The sequence below is a fragment of the Rhinolophus hipposideros genome, assembly GCF_964194185.1.
Source record: "Rhinolophus hipposideros genome assembly, chromosome: 4".
NCBI lineage: Eukaryota > Metazoa > Chordata > Mammalia > Chiroptera > Rhinolophidae > Rhinolophus > Rhinolophus hipposideros.
Genome location: NC_138050.1, coordinates 99,748,727 through 99,762,453, shown reverse-complemented (window position 1 = coordinate 99,762,453; position 13,727 = coordinate 99,748,727). Strand labels below are relative to the sequence as shown.

At 43.2% G+C, this 13,727-nt stretch overlaps 1 protein-coding gene across 9 annotated transcripts in view; it reads right to left on the bottom strand.

The window, feature by feature from the left end:
* AKAP11 (A-kinase anchoring protein 11) overlaps nucleotides 1-12,829 on the bottom strand; it is a 47,907-nt gene extending 35,078 nt beyond the window's left edge. For 2 of the 9 annotated variants that reach the window (XM_081046420.1, XM_081046427.1), the window contains exon 1: nucleotides 12,104-12,193. The gene's annotated coding sequence lies outside the window, so the exon portion shown is untranslated. Of the gene's footprint in view, nucleotides 1-11,756; nucleotides 11,811-12,103; nucleotides 12,194-12,244; nucleotides 12,309-12,677 lie in introns of those variants that run through there. The other 7 variants (XM_081046421.1, XM_081046423.1, XM_081046422.1 and 4 more) reach the window with 7 other exon arrangements.
* Between the last annotated feature and the right edge of the window lie 898 nt (nucleotides 12,830-13,727).

Genomic DNA, 13,727 nt, shown 5'->3' with positions numbered 1-13,727 from the left:
TCACACACTCCTTGGGAGAAACTCTACAAGCCTTAACTGTTCATCAGCGCTTCAATAAAACACCTTTGAGCTCAAATCAAAACGTTTGCATTCACCGCTCAATATCCACATCTGACCACAGTAACCAGTCCATTTATTATTAAAAATCCACTTGCATTAGAAGCTATGCATACAGGGGAACACAGCCAATACAGCACTCTTGGGTTCAGAGCCTTCAAGGAAAATGTTATTAGTATAAAGGGTGGGAGTGGGACTGAATTCTAAATCACTAAATAACTAAAAAATGTGAATCAATAAAGATACAAGAAACAGTTAATTCGTTTCAATCAAGCTAGTCTTATTAAGAATTACCTAGTTGCAGTTTTTAAGACATTGGTTATTAATATAAAATTTACTATAAAGAGATTTATATGGAAAACGAAACTTCAACCTAGTCCCCATCAGAACTGCAAAACAACTAAATTTCAGTGGCGTGTTAATTTTATGTTCTTATATTATAGAGATGAAACTGGAGTTTGTGTGTGTGTGTGTGTGTGTGCGCGCGCATACATGTACTTCCCCTTTAGAGATTTCTAGATTCTAATTTTTAGGCAAAGAATTATGATTATTCTATTCTGAACTACGAGAAACCCTAGTGGTCTCTCTAACAATACACTTTGATTAATGCCTGGCATTGAAGCAGGACTGTGAGAAGGGCAACCGAGGTCCCAACTGCAAGAGATAAAGAGGGATCGACCAGGAGTCAGAAGATTACCCTTTTGTTCCTGTTCTACCTCTTGTTAGCGTTGTTTCCTCCAGGTAAACTGCAATATGTCTGCACCTGTTTCTTCAGTGTCTCTATTGCCCTATCTACCCAGCAAGTCACTGTGAGAATCAAATGGAAAATAGCAGAGGAGGCACTTTGGAAACTATAAAACATACGTAAAAGAAAAAATCTAAATATCTACTTATGGAACAAAATGGCCAAGAGGACCAAAATTATCAAAAGAAGGTGTAAATATAAAGATTTCTGTGGCCAAAGCAAGAAAATAATCCTTTTATTTGTCCCAGGCCAACTCACTCTCTGTCCTTCCCCCCCGCCCCCCGAGAGTACTCTAGAACTGCCAGAGCCCTCAGAGGCAAACAAACTTGCTTCAAACTTCGACATAATATAGAGGTCAACATAAGGGTTCCAGAAAAGCACAACTCAAACTCCGCTCCTGAGTAAACTCGCACCGCCTTTCCGGAGGGCGATTTTGTCGTGAGTGTCAAAACCCTGAAAATGCTCCCGCTCTGACACTAGGATTCCACTTCTGGGAATCATGAAAGGAAATGATGAGCCTGGAACACCTAGGGTTCCAACTAGAGCTTCGACTGCACCCAATGCCTTGCTAAGATACCTTAACATCTCATTCACTCCTTCGAACAGGAAGAGCAGCCCTCCAATTCTACAGGCACAAAGACGGAGGCCAGGGGAAACCAGGCAATGTGTCCAGGCCCACACAGCAAGCAGCAGAGCTCAGACTCAAATCCAGATGTTCCAAGGCTAGCTCTGAGGCGCCTACCCACTCCGCCACAGTGGCAAAGGTTTGAAAAGCTGTTCATCGCGCTTCGGAATAGAGAGAAATAAGATGCCAGAAACAGGAGAGTGACAGAATGATCTAGCGTGCATGCCTATGATGGCAAAGCAGCCATTTAAAAACCCTGCTGAAGGACACAGGACAGGCACACAAAGTACCTTTACTTTTTCTGACTTCTGAAAGGGTGGGGCTGGGAAAAGGCCTCTGCTGACTCAACTCCACAAGAGCCGAGATTAAAAGCAAACACACTGGATGGGGGTTTCACCAGGAAAGAAACTGACCAATTACCTAGCAGCTGCTCACCCGAAGGTGTGACAAACCACGCCCCCGAAGCGGAAGACAGAGTCCCACGGAGGCTGGCACTGTCCCGGTCAGTGCTCTGACGCCACCCTGGACTGGACAGCTCCAGCTACCCCCGTTCCCTCAACCTACCACACTCCTGAATAGCAGACTACACACAACTCTCTTTGCGGAGCAAAACAGAATCCAATATGAACCGATGAAAGAAAAATGTTAAAAAATAAATAAAACCCCTATAAGAAGGAACACACTAAAGAAAGAAAGAAAAAATCCAGACAAATATAATCACGCCACCCAAATCTCACGTTATTTATTTTCAGGATAGTACTTCAGAATGTATGTTAATAAAAAAGAAGCTAAATTTAATTCCACATCTACACTTTCCTTCACTCATGGAAGAAAAACACATTTACTGAACCCTACACTCATCACTTTGTGTTAAACTTAAAAACATAAGCAAATACAAGGTCACAAAGAAAAAAAATCTATCAGAGAGTATCTATGCAATGGTCCATAAAAGTAAATCCAATAGGAGATAATATGACTCACACTTCTAGTAAAGCAAAGAAAAAAAATCACTTTTCGAAATAATGCAAAGACAGATGGGGGGAGGAAGGAATAACAGGGCAGGGTTTCTTCACCATTTTATATAATCAGAGAGAATGTAGTTTTAGACAGATTTCACAAGAAGAGTGAAAATACAGTATTTCCCCACTAGGATACCTTTCTGTTAGGATAATAAGCTTTTCACTTAATGCTTTTTTTTTTTTGCTTTGGGCTGTATTCTGGGTGAATAAACAAGAGCCTAAGCAGGAAAAAACTAAGTTTGTTTCTCTACAGTCAGAGAAATGAAAGTGAACCTAGATTATTTTTTTAAAAGGAGATCAGAGACGAGTAAGTACAGATAGACAAGGCAAACAACTGAAAAGTGAGCTGCTAGAGCTCAGGAAAGACACAGGACGTGAAAACAACACCATGAAATCCCTCAGAAGCAGCAAAAAAGCAGAATAGATACTGCTAAAAACACTGGAACAGCAAGGAAGTTTTAAGAAATACCACACAATGCAAAAGAAAACAAATGACAGCAATTAAAGAAACAATTAGAAAGAGTGCAGAAACCAGAGATATAGGATACTTTGAATAAATTACACCCATCCTTTGATCCTGCAATTTCATGTCTTAAAATTTATCCAACGTCAACACTTGCACAAAATTCATGAAGACATATGTGAAAGAATATTCATTAAAACAAAACACTAAAAATTATCTAGAAGTCCATCAATTCAAATAAATTATACTTTCATATGACGATAACGCAGCTGTTAGAAAGTTAGATCAATATATACTGATATGACAGCATGTTCACAAAATATTAAGGGAAAAAGCAAGTTACAGTATAGTGTAAATAGCGTGCTCTCTACTTGTGATTAAAAACACATTACATACAGACACAACACATACACATACATGTGTGTTTGTACATGCCTAGAAAATATTATGATGGCTACAGACTAACTTCATGATACTGGTTACACGTGACAACTGGGTTTTTTTTAAATGTTATAAAATGTCATATAATGAGGGATTGTACGATTAAGTAAAATAAGGCAGGTTCTAGCATGTTCATACTATTCCGATTTTGTATAAAATCTGTATTACTGCATGTGTGTATTTGTATGTTCAATATAAAAAAGAAGATATACTAGAGAGGTATAAACATTGGTTTTATCTGGGTAGATGTGATTACGAGTATTTTATTTTTCTGGATGTGAATACTTCTTTTATAATAATAACAGAAAACATTTCCCCAGTCTTTGCTCCCTTCCTCTGGCCTAAGAAATGGTCCAGCCAGCCTCATCTGCTTCTTGCCCTTTTTGCAGCATGAGCTAACCAATCCCGGGAGGCTCAGAAACACCTCCCTCATCCGTCAACAATATTGTCCCCTTCCCTGACGCTCATCTCATTGCACTGGTTCTCAAACTTCAGTGCTTCCAACATCTCCTCCTACCCCCCAAAATCCAGATTCAGGAGGTCTGCTTGGAACCTAGAAATCAAGTAACCCATGTTGATTTCTGACCGAGAAACCTGTGTATCTCTCTAGCCATTACACTAATCTCCTTCCCTAAGTTCTATCATCATTTGTTACTCAAATACTAATATTTTCTAATCTCCAACCTTGTCCTCTTTGGTACTTTCTATTTAGTTTTTGAAGGACATCTGAACTCTACCTCTGGTTTTAGCTACGCAAGAACTCCCCAATGTGTATCTTCAGTTCAGTTCTTGCACCCGAGTTTCAGTTCCTTAGGTTCAATTTTCTATTAGTAGATACTTCTGACTAAATGTCCCAGGTATTCCAAAATTAGTTTGTTCAAAGACCGCACGGAACTTTCTTTCTATACAATCTCCTCCTGTACTCTCCATCAGTAAGAGCCAGTAAACCAATTGGGCCAGTAAGCCAAGCTAGAAACTGGCCTTCCCCTCAGTCTCTGCAGACTGCCAGATCTAGTTAATCACCAAGCCCTGACACAGTCTCCTAAACGTCCCTCAAACCTACCCTTCTTTGCATCAGCTGAACCGCTACTGAATGTTTATGCTACTGAATGTTCATGCGTCTGTCCAAGGGCCTCCCTCCCTCAGGAAGGCGTGGCTGTCTCTGTCCCTCCTTGCCCAAACAGTAGCCACCTCCTCATGCTCCCCCAGTGGCACGCCCTTTATTCTTTTGGTGCCACTGTTTGCATGCGTCCTTCCTATTGTGAGTTCCTTGAGGACAAAAGTTTTATTGTACTTGTATTCTAACACAGTAGGCATTCAAACATCTGCTGAATTAATAAATAAAAAGTAATCCTTTTTAAATTACAAAGTGTGTCTTTAAATGTTTAAATGGATGCTTCTACATTTAATGAATTATTTGAGAAAATGTAATTAAAACTTTACAATAATTTCTAATTTTATAATACTTAGGAACATATTTATAATAAATGCTCCAAATGAACATTTTGAACAAATCCCAAATGGCCAAATGTTAAAAATTATGTTGACTAAAACTATAACAAAACAAGAAAAAAATACAACAAAATTGGTTTTCAAACATTAGACTATGGCAGGCAACGCAAGGCTATTATCCAGCTCCTGCCAAGTGACTACACAGGCAGAGGAGAGCCAAGCAACCTGGCAGTGTCACCGTGCCCAGAGACCGCGATCAGCGCCTGGGAAAGCCACGGTGGCTGGACTCTGTAGGGCAGAGCACTGGTGGTAGAGCTCGGAGCGAGGAAGAGCTTTAGAATCATGCAGATGGGCTCCCCTATAGTCCTTGGCTGAATACTGATCTGTGAGGAAATAACTACCAAAGAGCAGTAGGCCCCAAAATAGCTGGAGCCAAACAGGGCTTGGGATGGGGTGCACTCCCACCACCAGAGGAGAAGGACCTTGAAACGCATCGGGCAATGGGTGGCTCCTCAGAAGGAAACCGTGTTCACTGGACTCACGCGAACAACGTGAAAGGCAAGCTTCAGAACAATCCAACAGATTCCACATAACCTAACACTGCACCCCAACCAACTCCAACACTCAGGAATGCAACACAGTCATGCGAGGAACAGCATAAAACTACTGGCTGGCACACAATCAAGACTACCAGGTATGCAAAGGAGAAAAATGTGACTCATAACCAGGAGAGAAAAACGTCAATACAGTTAAGTATACACGCAGAAATTACAGAGATGATGGCATGAACATTAAAGATCTACACTACAAATATGTTCCACACATTCAAGAGGAGAGGAAAACATAATAAGAAGAGAAATGGAAGATGTAAGAGACCCCAATTAAAATTCTAGAGATTAAAATGAAATGTACTAAATAAAAGAACATACTGGATGCAATTAATATCAACTAGATACCGCAGGAGAAAAGTTCAGTGAACTTGAAGACATAGCAATAGAAACTATTCAAAATGAAGCACAGAGAGAAAAATTTTAAACACAAACAAACAACAGGAAAAAACAAAACAAAACAAAAAAAGCAGCATCAGTGAGTCAATCCAAAAAGTATTGGAACCCAAAGTGTGGGAGTGGGGGACAACATATAAACACAAAATGACCCAGAATTTCCCAACTTTGATGAAAATCCTCAGCTGAATGATCCAAGGAAGATCAATACACCCTAAGAAGAATAACCACAAAGAAAACCACACCAAGGCACATCACAACTAAATTGCTGAAGACCAGTGAGTGATCAAGAGGAAAACCTTAAAAATAATCAGAGGGGGAAAAAGTACACATCACATACAGAAAAACAAGGAAGGACAGCAGATTTCTTATCAGAAACTAGGCAAGCCATAAAATAAGACAACAGAGCAAAGTACAGAAAGGGAGGGAAATGGCAACCTGATGAAAATCACAACCCAATGAAAATACCTTTCAAAAATTAAGGCAAAATAAATTTATTCAAACTGAAAAAATGCTGTGAGACATCATCACCGGCCAACCGTAACTAGAATACATAACTATTGAAAGAAATTCTTCAGGCAAAGGAAAAACATTATGAGATGGAAATGTGGAACTAACTGAAGGAACAGAGTGACTAAAATGGTAAATATGAAGGTAATATAACAGATATTTTCTCCTTTTTTAAATGCCTTTTTAAAATAACCATTCAAATAAAAATAACAATGTATTATGGAGTTTACATCATACACAGAAGCAAAATGTATGACAAAGTAACACACAGGATATGGTGGGTGGGAGAGGAAAAAATACTGTTGTCAAGTCCTCCACTATGAGAGAAGTGATATTGATAAGTTCAAGGTATCTTGCAGACCCCAGAGCAACTACTAAAAACATAAATGAAATGGTACCTGATGAGCAAACAGTGGGGTAGACGTGACGCTATCCCCTTTTGCAAATGAGGACGCTAAAGCCCACGGGGACGCAATGAAATAACCCAGGTAAAAACAGAACCGCATACACCAGGCACTCATGCGCTAGCTCCCTCCTTGGGTACAGACCTGCTGTTTAACTGACAGAATCTAAACACACCACGGCTCTTGATTACTACTTTTTAATCCCGAGTCAACGGCATTCCTGCATTCACAGTATGTTTTGTTTGTACCTCTACATGGTTTCTCAATCTCAGCATTATTGACATTGAGTGTCAGATAAGTTTTTGTCGTAAGGGGCTGTCCTGTGCATTGCCAGACATTTAGCATCATCCTTGACCTCTACGCACTCACTAGATGCCAGCAGCACCAAAACAGTCTCCAAACATTGCCAAATATTGGGGAGGGGGGTGGCGGGGAGCACAAATCGCCACTGCTCCATTTTAACACTGGAGACTACAGTCCCTGTGTAACAGTTCCATTTACACGAGTGAACGCCCTGCATTGGACTGTAAGTAACATCCAATTCCCATGCTCACCGAGTGTCCACGTAACAATGACTGGGACACAACAGTGAAAAGTGCCCCTTCTCATGGAGCTTCCCTTCAAGGGCCATTCCTTCTTCATCCCCACATGCTCCAACACCATAACACACAATCGCGTATTTAGGGAGCTGAACAAGCTGTCAGGTAAAGGAAAACTTCATCAAGGATATGAATTTCGGAGGGACACTGGTGGGAAGAGTGACAGCTTTAAATAGAAAATTGTTGTGGCCACCCACCTAATGACTTGCTGACAAATTAATCCCGGGATACTTGTTCTGCCACCTGTTTCTCAGGCCTCAGCGGAGAAAAATTACTGTCTTCTTGTGCATTCCAGGTTGGAATCGACTTCTCCTAAAGTATGTTTGAACCTTGCCAGGAACTGATATTTCAAATAACAACATGGGCCTAATTGACAAAATACTAAGTATGAATTGCTGACTCCGGAACTCCCTACACACCAATAGTAAACACAATTTAAAAAAAAATAAAAGCAAACCTTTAATCTTGAGGCTTTCAATGTGAATATGCTGCCTAGAAGTTGAAACAATGTTCTGAATCTTATACACAACCGCCATCTACAAGCCAATTTTTAACCAAAAATGTGTTCCAAGTTTTAACTCAGGAACACGTTTCTCTCTCAGTCACGTCTGCGACTCCATGACTTACGAGCACACTGCCGAAAAGCCACTGCAGCAGCTCTTGCAAATAGTAACAAGCTCTACTCCAAGCAGGAATAAATGCATGGCTCGGCTTTGCAAACGGCCCAGTGCTTCGCACCTCAGAGCCATCCTACAAGCCCGTGCAGATCCTATGAACTGAAAAGACATAAAAGGCATTAAAAAAGAAGAGTGTGAAAAGTAATTTTAAGGTTTCACGCTTAGGGAGCTAGAAGGAAAGTGGAACCTTTGCCAATTATAGCGTAACTGTAAGACTGTTTTATGTCAATATAGGATCCAAAAGGCACCTAAATAATACACATTTAGTTGGTGGTCAAGAGCTAGACATGTTACTCTAGAAATCACCTGTGTATACAGAGTTTAAGAGCTGATCCTACAGACGGGGAAAGAACAGAGGAGCAAGGGAGAATCGAAGGGAACAATCGTGATAAAGGAATCCTGGGCAGGCAAGCAAAGGACCACAAAAAAGCAGCAGCCTGAAAAGCAGGCGAGGTGGAGATCTGGAAGAATTTCGTGTCACTAAAGTCAAGAAACAGTTTTCAGTATGGAGTGGTGAGCACTAGACATGGAAACTCCTGAGGGCAGAAATGACATTTTCATCTCTGAGTGCTGTGGGAGCCCGTATGCCAGTAGCTGCCACACAGGACACACGCAGTCCTAACATGCACGCGCCTCCCTTGTGCCAGCCAGGCACTGCACACATACTGTCACTCAAAATTCACATTTCTCACAACAGAAGTTGGTATCATACCCATTTTACATGTAAGGAAAACGAGGCATGGAACGATTGTGGAATTTGCCTTAACCCACACCTAGAATCAGTCCTGAAAAAGAAGACTGCTGAGAGCAAGTTCAAGGCAGCTGGGGGAAAACGCCAAGCGCAGGATGTTACCTACAGCAGGGTATCCTTCATCGCCTCCCTGCCCACAACCCCTTTCCTAGAGAACTTGTGGGACCCAGTCCAGAGAAATACACACTGTGGGCTACACTTCATTTCCTCTCTACCCATTTTCCCATCCCCGTCTTCCCCCAGCCTCAGCCAACTAGACTAGAAGTAGAGAGACCTAGCGGATCTGGTTTTCTCCCCAGAAATGCAGAAGTACGACATGGAGGTACTTGCTGAGTATCGCACTGCAAAGTCAAAGTGAGTCTGATTGGCACCATGGCACACCAGTTTCATGACAAACCGAAGTTATGGGGAAGCAGAAACCAAGAGCTTTAAAGATAGGGGCAACCTGAACAAAAATCTGGGCCATAACAGCACAGAGCAGCAGAGACGTAAGACTACGTGTTCCCAGAGGAAACTGGAAGAGCAACTGCCTGAAGAGTTCCTGGTGCCCGGAGCAGCAAGCTGGACTCCAAGCAGTCAGCTCCAGAGGCAGTCCTCCAACTGGCCGACAAATGCCTTTTTTTTCAGTAATTCAAATGGGTTTTTACTTCTTGCAGCCAAATAATCCTCAAGCCATTAAAAGAGGTCAAAAAAACCACTGTGCAAGCAGCTACTGTGTACTTCACAATAACTTTTTGAGGTATTTGAACTCTCTTTGCAGGATGAGGAAAAAAGAGGCTCAGGACTAACAGACATGCCAGTCTCCAAAATGCAAACTCTTCACACTATTTCTCATCTCCAAGTACCCTCCCTTTGTGTTTCCAGCCACTACATCATGTACCTTATTTCTTCCCATGTAATATTCTAAGATTAATCCAAAAATGTTAACTTTTATCTTTCCCAGTCTCTATGTATTTCAAATGCCTTAACTTCTAACACATATTTTAAAATAAAATGAACTTTTATATATAAAGATGAGTGGCAGGAACACATTTAGATCTGTTCGGATCTGATAAAGAACTTTTCTTTCCTTTCCCCACTTCACCAGTTTATACACCCTTAACTCAAGCCCAAGCCAAGCTGAGATCTTTTCCTGACTTGTCCCCACCCTTCGTTCCCTCTAAGTGGCTGATTTTATTACTAAAAGGCAGGCCACTTCACAAAAAAAAGAGCAAATTCAGCTTACCTAAATAATTGTCCTACCCAAAGTGACCTCAATTACTTTTCAAAGGCTAGAAAAATAAAAAATACATCCTAAAAGCTTGAAACCTTTGCCAAAGTGTCATAAAGACCAGCAAAAAAAAATCAGTTTTTCTATCCCCGAAAATCAGTTTGCCAAGATGGAACGGGAGGAATTTTTTAAGTCTAGATCAGTTTCTTTTGCCCATTCTCAAAAAGACATTTTCTAAGTTTTTCACATTTTCTGCAAGTATAGAAAGAATGCCACTGCTTATTTATAACTGAAAATTTCCCTAAAAATGAGCTATAATGTATCATCTGATGGGGCTTGATTTCCTTTTCCAGACAGTAAGTCCCTAGAATTAAAAAAATAATGTATGTATGTATATGTTTGTGTATGTATGTATATGCATAATATACATTATGTGTATATACACCATATAGATAGCTAGATAGATAGATAGATAGATAGATAGATAGATATTTATATCCCTCCAGCCTCTAAAGGCAAAGGAAGACTTCTTCAGCTTCCAGACTTACCCCCCGAGTTTAGAAGCTAGAGAATTTCTCACTGTGGTTAAGGGTCAGTGGCTAGTCCCATATCCTCATCGACGGGGACATATCACTGGCCTACGAGTATACTGCTAGGTCCTTATCATTAATGCGGTTATGTGGGTACATACACTAATCACTAGTTATCAGTTCTGCCTGGGAACCCATTTGTTCTGATTGCCCTACATCCTTTGATCTCTCATAAACTGTTCTGTCACAGCTACAACAGCAAAATTCACTGTCAACAACCCTTGTGTCAGTGCTGCCAGAAGGAACATAAAAAGTATGAATAACCAGAGTACTCCGTGAAAAACATGACTGTGTGTTTAAAAAGATTCATTAAATTGCACTATTTTAAATGACACCAATCGTGCTGGGAACTGTGCTGCCATTTACTCTGCAATGATAAGACATTAAAACCATGTATGCATTATGGAGTACCCTCTATTTTCTGAGTACTCTCTACATGTTTTGAGTAGTTCCAGTCATACTAAAGTCAGTACCAACCAATAAAACATCCCTAACACGGCGGGAACACGCTAAGGACAGCTTATGTGTGTTACGGGTTTTGTAAGGGGCTGAATAATTACAAAGCTGAAAAGACAACCGGACTTTTTAACTCCGGTTTGCACTAAGGCCGTCAGATATGTCTCAGCAGTATTTCTCATACTGCAATTTCCTTAACATCTTAAGCTAAACCATCTCCAATTTAACAAGCTCTAGAGGAAAGGGTAAGCAGAAAAGAACTGTTAGGAAGTCCTACCCCAGTGGTGGTTTAGATTCTACTGCCATACTCATTTTGCCAACAGTTTTTATACTTTGGTCATATATATATGACCAAATATATATATATATATATATATATATGGTCATATATATATACAAACATATATATATATATACACAAATATATATATATACATACATATATAGTGTATAGATAGATAGATAGATAGATAGATGGCAGCTAAGGTGCCTGGAAGAACAGACGTACACTCAATCCATTCAGAATACGGATGGCCAGCATTTAAGACACTGATAGCCTTAGAGCGAAACTGACAGCAAACATAAGTATCAACACTCTGAGAGCTGCTGCTAGACGCCTTCCGTTTGTCACAAGATTTGGGTTGCGCCTCGTCCGAGCTCAGGGGTGCTGACAGTGGAAGGATGCTGTTCGGAGACAGTGCAACATCCTCCTCGTCCTGCAAAGGCTCCGGTGCGCGCAGCACGAATACTCACTCACTAAGCGAACGCAGCGCCACGCACCGAGGGAACACGGCTCTGAAGACCACCCTGGGGATGGAAACTGAACTTGTCATTCACAGGGGCTCCGCCGGACCCCGGGAAGCCCCGTCTGGAACCCGAGGACACCCCCACGTCCTCGGGTGGGCTTCCTCCCTCCGCCCCGCTGCTCCCGCCCTCCTCCCGCCGCCGGGCGAAGGCGCAGCTCTGCGCAGCCCCGCAGGCAGAGCAAGGGCTGCCGGCGGGCGGAGGGCTGGGGCGCCGAAGAGGGCCGCTCCATCCATCGCGGCCCCGCACGCCGCCGCCCGCAGCGCACGCCGCCCGCGGCCCCGCACTTGGCTCACCTGGGGCAGCTCACAGGCATGTCACCGGCTCGCAACGGCCGCCCGCGCGAGCTGCCGAGCCGCGGCCGCCGCCTCCCGCCCCGGCCCCCCGCCCGCCCCCCTCCCCTCCCCGCGGCCCGCCCCCGCCCCCGCCCTGCCCACCCCGGCTTCCGCCGCCGCAGCTCCAGGCCGCACCACCACCTAGTCCCCACGCCTCCCACTCACTCTCGCGAGAGGGTAACACGCCTCTCGCGAGAAGCACTCCGTGACCAAGCCCGCGCAAAAGTGGGTGGGCTTTTAAAAAGGAAAGAAGGAAAAGGAAAACCCTTCCCACATGCTCCCGGGCGGCTAGTGGAGCGGCCCCGCGCGTCACGTGACGTGGAGGCGGCCTCCCCACTGGTCAGCATCCGCTCAGCCGTGGGAGCTTTAAACTCGAGGCTGACCTACGAACCTGCGGCGAACGTCTTGCGCGCTTCCTGGCCCGTTCCCATGGAAACCGCTTAACCCTTTCCTCTGGCAAAACACCCAAGCCTTGGCTTGCGCTGCAGGTCTGGTTTCAGTCCCTGCTTCCATCCCTTCGACCCCTCAGTCTTACCGCCTAGGGTCAGCTGGACTCCTTCGCCACGCGCGGGCTTAGCTCGCTTCTGATTCTCGGGGCCCTTTCCAAGGCGGCAGCCCCACCAGATCTGACGGCCCAAGTAAGGCTTAGCCTTGGGGGTGGCTCCGCCCCTTCTCCCCAGCATCTCCAGGGAGGACCACTCACAGCGCACCAGGCCGACGGCCCTATCCGAACCTCAATAATTAGCATCCAGGAATCTCCGGGCCCTAGTGCTCACCCTTACATCTTTAGGAGGAATCGGAATCGGGAAGTAAAAGCACTGGTCGCGGAGAAAGCAAGCCCTAGATGAAAAGCTAATATGTGGTTATTTCCTCTTAGAATCGGAAGGGCTGGTCCAGTCAACTTTCAGTCTCCTCGAGGACGTGTATTCCTCAAGGGTGGGAAGTACCTGACAGATGAAAGGCATTTTTAAGTGTATCCTCTCTAAGCGTTCGGCCCTGTTGGGAAGAGAGGAGCAGGGAAGAAAGGGTACATTCGTATGTCCATTTCTTCAACAAATGTTTGTCGAGCTCCTACATATGTTAGGCATTATTCCAGGCTGTCGTCTGAGCAGTGATGGAGACAAATAAGTTTCGGTTCTAGGGAGCTTATTGGGTGAGGGAGAAGAAAGAAAAACATATCTGTTGATGTTAACCTCTATACAAAGAAAATACCATAAATTATGTGATGGTGATTGTGATTGGGTGGCCACTTGAAGGGCAGCCCTTTTGAGGAGGAGACACTTAAGTAGTGATTTTTGCATAACGGGCATGCAAATATCAGAGGAAAGAGCATTCCCAGGCAAAGCAAACTACTAATTCAAAGCCAAAATTAGGTTTGAGGAGGAAAATATGAAAAAGTACGAGGAAGTAAACAAACACGAGCCAGATCCTGTAGGCTTTGTAAGCCAAGAAAGGAATCAAAGGGAATTTGTTCTAAGTGCAGTGGAAAACATTGGAGAGTTTTAAATAGGGGGGAGACACCAATGTTTATTTTAAAAAAGAAGGATTTTCCCTGCAAAGAATGGATCTGGTGGAGGCCACAAAG